Source organism: Aotus nancymaae, unplaced genomic scaffold, assembly GCF_030222135.1.
Source record: "Aotus nancymaae isolate 86718 unplaced genomic scaffold, 86718_ANA_hifiasm-v0.15.2.pri h1tg000011l, whole genome shotgun sequence".
NCBI lineage: Eukaryota > Metazoa > Chordata > Mammalia > Primates > Aotidae > Aotus > Aotus nancymaae.
In genome coordinates, this window is record NW_026988422.1 from 12,337,034 (window position 1) to 12,349,175 (window position 12,142).

Genomic DNA, 12,142 nt, shown 5'->3' on the forward strand with positions numbered 1-12,142 from the left:
TTCTCACTCCAAGATCTGTCACAGATTGAGCGGCAGCTTGGCTCATTCTCAGCAGACCCCTCCAATTATATCAAGGAATTCCAATATCTCACTCAGGCATACAGCCTCACTTGGCATAATATCAGCGTTATCTGTACCGCCACACTCACAGTGGAGGAGCATGAGCGTATCCTTGCTGCAGCCAGACACCAAGCAGATAAGGACCATGCTATAAGTAACCAGGTCCCTTTAGGCCCTGAAGTAGTCCCAAATGAAAACCCTCAGTAGGACTATCAGGCTAGTCGTGGGTCTAATATACCCCGAAGGGACCGCATGATCCAGTACCTCCTCAGGAGCGTAGATGTTGTGTCTAACAAGGTTATAAATTATAACAAGCTAAGAGAAGTCACTCAACTTCCTAATAAAAATCCCGCCCTCTTCCTCACCCGCTTGCAGAAAGCGTTAGTCCGTTATACCCAACTAGATCCCGCCTCCCAGAATGGGACCACTGTCCTAGCCTCCCATTTTATCTCTCAATCAGCCCCTAATATCCGAAAAAAAACTAAAAAAGTGGAGGAAGGTCCGGAAACCCCCATACAAGACCTGGTAAAAATGGCCTTTAAGGTTTTTAATGCTAGGGAAGACACGGCTGAAGTAGCCCGCCAAGCCCGAATGCAGCAGAAGGTCACACTACAGACCCAGGCTCTAGTGGCTGCCCTAAGGCCGGCAGGGAACCAAAGACCTAGAAGCAATTCCCGCACTCCTCCTGGTGCGTGTTTTAAATGTAGAAAAGAAGGACACTGGTCTAAGGCCTGTCCCCAGCCTCGTTCACCCACCAAGCCCTGTCCCATCTGCCAGCTTATGGGGCACTGGAAGTCTGACCAACCCAGTTCATCCAGGGTCCCGGTCTCTCCGGATCGGCATACTGGACAACAGGGGATGGTCACTGGAGGCCTGGAACCTGTTCGTGCTGTCCAGGAGCCAGGCATCCAAAACTCTCCATTCCCAGAACTGTTGGGGCTAGTGGACGACTAGTGGGGCCCTGGCTCTCCGACCCCGGTTACCCTTGCTGAGCCCAGGGTCGTGCTCAAAGTAGCGGATAAAAGTGTCTCCTTCTTGCTTAACACGGGGGGCTGCCTACTCTGTACTTCCCGTTTATTCTGGAAAAACTTTCCCTTCCCAGGTCTCTGTCATGGGAATTAACGGAACTCCCTCCACTCCCAGCCAAACCCCCCCACTTACGTGTTCTTTTAACTCCTCCATATTCACACACTCCTTTTTAGTAGTTCCTTCATGTCCAGTGCCCCTTCTGGGATGAGATATCTTAGCCAAATTGCAAGCTACTATTGTCTTTCCTCACACCAATGCCTTCCTCCTTTCCCTTGCTGCAGACCCACCAACCTCCTGCCAACCTACCCAACTTCTCCCTGACGTCTGTCCCCAAGTCTGGGGCACCAGTACTCCAACTGTAGCTTCCCATCACCAGCCAGTACGCATCCACCTAAAAAATCCTACCTCCTTTCCCACCCGTCCCCAATTTCCAATCTCCAAAACTCACCGACTAGGCCTCCGCCCTATCATAGAAAAGTTAAAGAAACAGGGTCTGCTAATCCCAGTTAACTCTCTGTGCAATACTCCCATTTTGCCAGTACGAAAACCCTCTGGCCAGTATAGACTAGTCCAAGATCTCCGCCTCATCAATGCAGCCGTCATACCTGTACACCCAGTAGTCCCAAACCCTACTATCACCCTTTCGCATTGTTCTCCTTTAAACCCTGCCACGCTTATTCCTCTCTCTCCAGAGCCTCCAGCAACACACTCATGCTCCAAAATTCTAAAGCTCAGCCAGTCCCCGCGTCCAGACCTAGCTGACCAGCCTATACCAACGGCCTCAGTCACCCTCTACGTCGATGGTAGTTCAACCCTTAACACCCCAGGACCCCGAAAGGCTGCCTATGCCATCGTCATGGACACTAATGTCATAGAAGCGCAGCCCCTGTCCCCAGGAACTACCTCCCAACAAGCTGAGTTAGTTGCTCTCACTCAAGCGTTAGTCTAGGCAACCGGAAAAACAGTCAACATTTACACCGACTCCAAATATGCATTCCTAATTGCCCACTCACACTGCATGATATGGAAAGAACGGGGCTTTCTCACCACTAAAGGTACCCCTGTCCTCAATGGAAAACTCATTTCTCAGCTTATTCAGGCAATCCAGCTCCCTAGTAAAGTAGCCATCATCCATTGCAGAAAACACCAATCCACCCTTACTCCGGTAGCTAAGGAAAATGCCTTTGCTGACTCGGTTGCCAAAGCCACAACAAAAGGAGAGACCCCTCCTGCTACCCTCTGTTTCCTTTCTAAAATGTACCACCCTCAATACACTCCCACTGAACTAGCCAACCTTCAATCCTCACCCAACATTCAATTCAAAGACAACTGGGCCTTCAAGCGTAATCTCCTCATCCTCCCTGAAAAACAGAGGTACCAAATAATCCAAGACATTCACAACTCACTCCACATTGGACCTAAAGCCTTATACCAGTTCCTCAGCCCACTCTTTCACCCCTACAATGTCCTCAGTACCATACAGGAGGTCCAGTCCTCCTGCACTGTTTGTGCAAAAACCAACTCCCAGGGCTCCTGTCATCCTCGGCGGCAGCTTCACCAATTATGTGGGTTCCTGCCTGGCCAGAATTGGCAAATCAATTTTACTCACATGCCAAAGCACAGGCAATACCGATATCTGCTAACCATTGTTAACACTTTTTCAGGCTAGATTGAAGCTTACCCCACAGCCTCTGAGTCTGCAGGAACGGTAGCCACTCATCTTGTTCAAGATATCATCCCACGGTTCAGACTCCCTGCCACCATACAGTCTAACAACGGCCTAGCCTTCATCTCCAAAGTTACTAACACTGTTTCCACTTCCTTAGAAATCCAGTAAAAGCTGCACGCTGCCTACCATCCCCAGTCCTCCGGTAAGGTGGAGCGGGCCAATGGCCTCATCAAGAAACATTTAACCAAACTTATGCTTGAGCTCCGCCAGTCCTGGGTCACGTTGCTGCCTATCGCTCTCACCAGGCTGCGGGCAAGCCCCCGAGGCCCATCACAGCTAAGCCCATTTGAGCTGCTGTACGGTCGCCCCTTCCTACTCTCAACTCCTCCAGCACCTGAAGTCACGCCCCTAAGCAGTTACCTCCCTTACTTCACTCTCCTTCGAAACCTCCTTAGGGAGCACGCCAACGCTTCTCTTCCCCAACCTACCCAGTCATCCGAAACTGACCAAAAAGTATCTCCGGGTGACTCAGTCCTTATTAAATCCTTGTCCCCAAAACTCCTCGCCCCCAAGTGGGAGGGACCATACACTGTCATCCTAACCACCCCATCAGCCATAAAAAATTGCTGAAGCCCAATCTTGGATCCACCTGTCCCAGGTAAAAAAGGCTCCCCATGGAACCCCCTCATTATGGAAAGCTGTTCCTACTGGCCTTCTATCTGTCAAACTTACCAAGGCTTAGTAGCCACACCCCTTACATATAGAGGTTCTACCTAACTAAAAACTATACCAAAACCGCCTTCATCTGTAACACTCCCCCATACAGCCATAATCATCTTCTTACAACTTCTGACTGCCCTTCTACAGGGTGCAGCGCCCCCATCTATCTAAATTTTACCAGGTTTAACAACATCCATTACTCCGCTCCCCTGCTCTGCTTTCACTACGACCAACAAAGAGCGTGCAAAGTTTCCTCTTGGCGTTCTTGCATGGGATGAACTTGGGGCTCTTTTTCCACCCACCCGGCCGCAAAAGAGCTAACTCATCCCTCCCGCCTAAAAATTGTTCCAGATATAGATGGAGAAGGAAATACCAAAATTGGTTCCACTCGGTTTTCTCAAAAAAATTAGAAATAACTTACAAAGCCAGAAGTTCTCCGCTGAAGCCTCAGCGTGGTGGTCGTCCTCAATGTATACCCTCTTATCTCCCTTGCTCAGGCCCCTAATAGCGGTCGGCCTAATTTTACTCATTGCTCCTTGTTTCCTGCAGTTCCTGCGGCAGCGCTTCCAGGAGCTGACTTGAGTCACCGTCCACCAAATGCTACTCCAGCCTATCAACCCAAGCTACCCGCCCGAGTAAGGCCTCCTCCAGCCGACCTGACTCCTTATCCCCTTCTCTCATCGCCCAAAATCAGCAGGAAGTAGTCAGACAAGGAATCCGTCGCCCTCTTTCCTTTTAAGGAGTCGGGAATGTCAGGCAGGAGACCCTCGGGCCCCCCCTCACCCCACTCAGGTCCCAGCCACATAGAAAGTACTCGGCTTCTCCACTTAAAAGGCCCCTCTTCCTTTTCTGCCCAGCAACAGGCCTGGCCCGTCAGCTCTCCAGCAGCTTCCCACCCAACTAACTCCTGCCCAGCAAACTTCCCGTGCGACATCCCACCTACCCAATCGCCACCCGACACGCCAGCTTTCCCACTCCCCCAGTCACTCTACCTCTATAAAAGCCACAGAACAAAGAAAGCCGATGCGAGACTGCTGACTCTTCCCCCATTACGAGTCCAGTCTGCCCGGAGATTCTCCAATAAAGCCTGAACTCCTCTTTCATCTGGTCTAATTTGGTCGCGCCTTGGGGTCCAAGTTATGAGGGTCCGGGCAGGTCAGACAAAAGCAACCCAAAAGTTCATCAGTAATATAATGAATAAATATTGTAAAGTACTTATACAATAAAACATTGTGACTGAAATGAATTAATTCAACCTATACTTATCAATATGAATGAATCTGAAAACCATCTTGCTGAAATCACAAAAATTCATACAGTAGAATTTAATTTATATAAAGTTTAAATTTTTTAAATGTAATAATAAGACAATAAAATGTAGAATAAAAAATATTAAAGTATTTAAGGATCGATATCTCAATGGCAAAATTACAAAGAAAAGCAAGGAGAATAAAATTGTAAGATCAAGGTCAATCTCTGGGAGAGTTTGAGGGATGTAATTGGTAAGGTGCCTTCAAGGTGATGGTTATATCTTGTTTCTTAACCCTGGGTGAAGGGTACATAGATATTTATTTTATTATTTAAACCCTACAGATAAGTTTTATATACTTTTCTGTATGTACATATATCTCAAAAAATTTTGAACAAAGTTTTAAAAACTAAATGAAATGGAAGTCACTGGAAGATTTTTTTTCTATTTTGATATCTCAGGAATATCAAAACTATTTTAAAAATTAATTAGCTACTCTACTAAAAATAACTTTCCTGAGATATTCTCTAGGTAAGTATATCACACACGATAGATAATTTACATGATCACCATTGGGGAGCAAATGTGAAAAAATGAGTATCTGGAAAGAAAATCTATCATCTATCTTCAGCTTTAGTTAGTCACACCTTGTTAAATAGGAAACCCATGTCACTATTTTGAATAAATTTTAGAAATGACAATGAATTAACTGAGATGACATCCCACCCTGCACTTGAAAGATTTTAGGCTTGTATTGAATGAGACGTATATGACCTTTATGAAGTTTTTTTAATACAACATATACAAACAACTACATGTTTTAAACATAATTATTATCAATAATAGCTATGTTTAAACTATTATTGTAATAGTTATGTTTTTATTCAAATGCACTTATGGAAAGGAATGATAATTTATCCAAAAAGCTATTTAGAAATTTCTCAACAATATCTCATTTAAATAATGAGGTAAGACATTTCCCAAAACATCTTTTGTTTGTAATTTTCATTGCAGTACCTTATATAAGCACCATTCATCCTGCTTTTAATTTGTATTTATTGAAGGAGTGACTGTTAGTTTAGGGTCACAAAATTTTTCTTACTTTAAATCCAAATAAGAAATTTACAACTTCATATCTTGACTAGCAGTTTTACTTGTAAACGTTATAGAGTGGGAGAAGCCATAAAACATGAAACCTTATTTTACTAAAATAAAATATCTAAATCACATTATAAATTCCAGATGTCCCCTAATATCAGTTAGCTTCACCAGAGTGTTAGACTCACATGTCCATTTTTTCCAGTTCACAGACATTGAAGGAATGTGATCTCTGAGAATGTGAAATGGACAAATTCTCTAAGATATGGAAGGTGGGGGCAGGAAGGAAAGAATAGCATCTTTTCTAAAAGTGTGCTAAGTTGTTCTAATGGTGTGCAAAGGTTTGGCTTCTGGGAATATGCTGTCCACTCCATATGTTCCAAAGTTCAATGTCAAATTTATTTATAATATTTATATATGATACTTTTAGTAATATTAAATTTGAATTTTCATCGGACTATTTTATCCATGGAAATTTGTATTTATATTATTTAGAAAAGATAGATACACTTAAAAGGTTATGCATTGCCTCAAGCCTGTAATCCCAGCACTTTGGGAGGCCGAGGCGGGTGGATCACGAGGTCAAGAGATCGAGACCATCCTGGTCAACATGGTGAAACCCTGTCTCTACTAATACAAAAAATTAGCTGGGCACGGTGGCACGTGCCTGTAATCCCAGCTACTCAGGAGGCTGAGGCAGGAGAATTGCCTGAACCCAGGAGGCGGAAGTTGCGGTGAGCCGAGATCGCGCCATTGCACTCCAGCCTGGGTATCAAGAGCGAAACTCCGTCTCAAAAAAAAAAAAAAAAAAAAAAAAAAAGGTTATGCATTGCTTTATAAATCAGAAATATCTCTGTAAACTCAGAAGCCCAAGAAGGCTACTTAACATAAAATACCTATGCCATGAGGAAAGGTGAAAATAACAAAAGTCACTCTGCTGCTGTAAAGGAAGATGACAGGTTATTGATTGCATGTCACCTTGTTGGCAATATGTCCAAGGAGATGCTGCCAGTCTCCTCTAGACAAGAGAAACTCTGGTGTTTTCTGGAGAGAGACAGGCTGAGAGCAGAAGTCAACGTATTAGGTATATTTGTGAAGATAATATGTGGAAAAATGAGCAATAAAAACCAGTTTCTAACATAATACTTAAAAATAGCGATGTACAAAGAGACAAATGCAATTAGGCAAAATAAAAGAAAAACCTGTTGAGACAATAATTTCTTTTTTATTGCCATGACCCTGGAAGTGAATTTTCTACTCTTTTGTTTCTCATCTTTATTTCAACTGTAACGTCCATAACTTTCAACCTGAATATTAAATTTAACCAAAAGATAGTTGAAGTGTGAGGAATTTATTTACAAGTAGGAATCTATTTATTGTGAATCATATCTTAATAGCTTGGCATTGCACGTCTAATCATACAAACGTTTTTCAGGCAAGGGAGATATGAAAAAGTATAGTTCAGATGAAGGAAGTAAGGAAGGTTCTTTCAAAGTAAGGAAGGTTCAGTCCATTTATAAAGAGTTCCAGAAATTGGTGCAGTGTCAATAAAGTGTTAACCTGACAATCAATAAATACAATCGAAACTTGAGAATTTTTATTATATTTTAACATTATCTATTCTTCTCTTAATTAGTTTGATTGTTATTAAGAGAAAGAAGTAATGGGCCAATAACTTTAACTATATAGATGTTCTTCTATGGGTAGAACTTCACATTTTGCATAGGCCGCCAATTTTGAGACTATGTGTTGTAGACTAGCCCCAAGTAGTATTTGAAAAGACACAACAGAGAACTCAGTGTATTTTTAAAACCATATCTGAACAATCTATTTTAAACATGTTTTCTTAGATGATCAATAATATCTTTCAATAAAGGAACAGAACATAAATTTTAAAATAAGTTATTTGTGGGATAACTACTTGCCTAGTTTAAACTAGTGGTTTAGTGTGCTCAAAACACAATTCCCAGACCAGCAGCACAAGGACCACTTAGAAACTTATTAGCAATACAAATTTTTAGTCTCCACTCCAAACCTACTGAATCAAAAATTCTAAGAGCAGGGCCCAGCAATTTTAACAAGCCTTCCAGGTGACTCAGATGCATTACAGTTTAAGAACCACAGCTTTAAACCATTCTAATCTAATGACCTTTATTGGAAAATGGGGAAAATCTAGGCCATTGATAAAAACGAATTCCTTATCAAAACACCTGAAAACATATTCTTCAGCCTTGATGGATTAATCATTTAGTCTGGAATATAAAGATTAACCAAAAGAATTGCAATTCAGCAGCCTTTAAGCATTACATTATTTCAGATAAAAGATGCCAAGTTTCTATTTTTCAGGTAAAAATTATCGCAATAGTATTACAGTAATTTTCTTTTGCTATTGAAGATTGTAATTATGGCATTCTCCATAATCATAGCACTACAGAAAGGATACTGTGGTAATGACAGAGAATGCTTGTCTAAGGAGGTTGTCTAATTCAAGAACTTGAATTGAAATTTCAGAGAAAGTTTTCCCCTGGCCTAAAGGTTTTTATACTGTTATTCTGTGTTTTAAAAGATCATTCTCTACTCAAATTTCATATTTCTCACCTTCCTAGTTTCCCCAAGCATGAAACCTCTGAGAACTTCAAACAAGTTATAAATGCTGTTTAACATAGTAGAATCGACTACTACCTATTTTACAGTCAAATTTCTTTGTTTCTTTTTCCTACATGTTTCTCCATGCTTCTCAGATTTTCCTTGTTGGTGTATAGAGTTTTCAGAGGCTAGTAATATTGTCCAGAGATTAATGAAGCTAATTATAGATTAGAAAACTGATTGGACTTACTGAGGATATTAACAACACTTTTATATAACTTTCAAAATATGTATTTGGACAGTTATTTAGGCCTAATAAAGCTTCTTGCACATAAATGGCCCATTTTCAAATAGCCTCATTTTAAATTACACTGTTCTGAAGAAGAATTTTAAATGCACTGTCAATTTATAAAGAAAATAAACTATAATTTTCATTAGAAAGGAGAAAGACATTTGAAGACAAAGGCAGGAAAGCACATTCCCACTTACATAAATCAGTATGAGCTATGTACAAAGAACTTCTTGTCTGTGATATTGTGATATAATAAGAAATATATGTATTTGGTCTCTGTTCCTGTTTTCTAGCACACAGCTGTTAAACTCCTTGGAGTCGCCGGGCGCGGTGGCTCAAGCCTGTAATCCCAGCACTTTGGGAGGCCGAGGCGGGTGGATCACGAGGTCAAGCGATCGAGACCATCTTGGTCAACATGGTGAAACCCCGTCTCTACTAATACAAAAAATTAGCTGGGCACGGTGGCGCGTGCCTGTAATCCCAGCTACTCAGGAGGCTGAGGTAGGAGAATTGCCTGAACCCAGGAGGCAGAGACTGCGGTGAGCCGAGATCGTGCCATTGCGCTCCAGCCTGGGTATCAAGAGCGAAACTCCGTCTCAAAAAAAAAAAAAAAAAAAAAAAAAACTCCTTGGAGTCTTGGAATAACAAGATGACTGATAGATGTAGGGTCCTGGATAGCCCCCAGATGGAGGCTGATTGCAAGGGGAACCAATCATTAGAGGGCTGGATCTTTCAACCCCAGAATATGTTATTGCACCTCTGGGTAGGGGAGAAGAGCTGAAGATTGAATGGATCAGCAATAACTAGTGATTCGATCATTCATGACTACATAACAAAATCCACAAAACCCAAAAGGACACGGTTTGGAGAGCTTCTGGGTTAGTGAATACTTGGAAGTACTGAGCTCCCCACTCTTTTTACCATACCTTGCCCCATACATCTCTTCCATCTGGCTGTTCCAGAGTTGCATCTTTTTATAATAAACAGGTAAAAATAAGTAAAGTGTTTTCCCAATATCTGTAAGCCATTTGAATAAATCATTGAATCTGAAAAGGGGGTTGTGAGAACCTCTCATTTGTAGCCAACTGAGACAGAAGTTGTGGGTAACCTGTGAACCTAGTCATTTGTGAAAGGCATCTTAAGTGTGGAGCAGTCTTACGGGACTCAGTCCTTAACCAGTGGAGTCTGGGTTAACTCCGGTCAGTGTCAGAATTGAACCGAATTGTAAGACACTGAGTTAGTGTCAGAATTGATTGGTGTGGGAGAAACCCCCACATCTTTGGTAACCAGAGCAAAGTATTAATGGTAATAGAGTATAGGAGAAGGAAAACACAGCAGAGAGCTCAGTGCATTTTCTCTGTTCACTGCTCATTTACAAAATGTTTTCCTTTTTAAGCTTATAAATAGGCTAAGAAATTTTCTCACTTATAGGCGGGTGTTGAACAATGAGAACACATGGACACAGGGAGGGGAGCATCACACACTGGGGTCTGTCGGGGGAAATAGGGGAGGGACAGCGTGGGGTGGGGAGTTGGGGAGAGATAGCATGGGGAGAAATGCCAGATGTAGGTGATGGGGAGGAAGGCAGCAAACCACACTGCCATGTGTGTACCTATGCAACAGTCTTGCATGTTCGTCACATGTACCCCAAAACCTAAAATGCAATAAAAAAAAATTTTTAAAAAACACCCACAAAAAAAAGAAATTTTCTTTTTTAAGATCTCTTCCTCTTTAGTATATATTCTTTATTTTCCATTAACTTTGAAAGAAAATATATATAAAATGTAACTTTTGAGAAAAACCTTAGATATTATTGAATCAAAAATAATAGCTAAAAATTATCCTCTGTATGAGTTGTATGATGCATATAATATGGCTATCACATATCTTAAGATATTATCATTATAACTACCCAGACTGATAGCCTTACTTTCCCTAAAAGGTAGCCAAATATTTGAAGATATTCATTTAGTACCATATATACATATATATATATATTTTTAATCACATTTCTTAATCAATATTATTGTTGGCTATAATAGCTTGCAGTAATAGTGGGTGCTATGGTTTGGATGTTTGTTCCCTCCAAATTTCATGTAGAAATTTGATTCCCAGTGTTGGAGGTGGGGTCTAATGGGAGGTATTTGGGTCATGAGGGCCAGCCCTCACTCCACTGAGGGAGAGAAAACTCACTCTCTCTTCCTCCCTCCCCTAGTGGAGCGAGGGCTGGCCCTCATGACCCAAACACCTGGGGTCAGAAGTGCTTGGCACCTCCCCTTCTTTCTTTTTCCTCCTTTCTCGCCATGTGACTTCTGCACAAGCCAGCCCTCCTCTACCTTCTGCATGAGTAGAAGCAGCCTGAGGCCCTCACTAGATACAGAGGCCCAATCATTACCTTTTCAACTATCTGAATAATGAACTAAATAAACCTTTTCTTTTTTTTTTCTATATCGAGTCTTGCTCTGTCACCCATGCTGGAGTGCAGTGGCATGATCTTGGCTCACTGCAACCTCCCGGGTTCAAGCAATTCTCCTGCCTTAGCCTCCTGAGTAGCTGGGATTACAGGCAGCTAATTTTTGTGTTTTTAGTAGAGAGGGGGTTTCACCATCTTGACCAGGTCGGTCTTGAACTCCTGACCTCATGTTCCACCCGTCTCGGCCTCCCAAAGTGCTAGAATTACAGGTGTGAGCCACCGCACCTGGCCATAAACCTATTTTTTTTTTTAATAGATTACCCAGTCTCTGGTATTCCTTTGTCTCTGGTATTCCTTTACAGCAACACAAAATGAACTAACACATTAGGATACAATGCCGTTATTATAATATTTAACCAAAGATCCAGAAACACCAAGTTTTGTCCCAGTAGTCACCCTTCTCATAGGAGGGGTGAAACACCCATTCCTTCAGTCAACAAATTTATTAAGCACCTACTATTTGCCAAGTTCTAGGGATACAGTAATGAGCAAAACAAATGACATTGCTACTTTCATGGAATTGACATTCTAATTGGACTGACAGATTAGAAACAAATATATCAAATAAATATTTAATATATCAGATGGCAAAAAGTACTGTGATGAAAAAGTCAATTAAGGGGCCAGAACATGAGTGGGATATAGTGGACAGGAAAATAAAGTTTTTCTTCTTTTTTTTTTTTTTTTAGAGATGGAGTCTTGCTCTGTCACCCAGGCTGGAGTGCAGTGTTGCAATCTTGGCTCACTGCAACCTCTGCCTTCTGGGTTAAAGCAATTCTCCTGCCTCAGCCTCCCAAGTAGCTGGTACTACAGTACATGCCACCACACCCAGCTAATTTTTTTTTTTTTTTTTTGTATTTTAGTAGAGATGGGGTTTCACTGTGTTGCCCAGGCTGGTCTCGAACTCCTGAGCTCAGGCAATCTGCCTGCCTCAGCTTCCCAATGTGCTAAGATTACAGGTGCAAG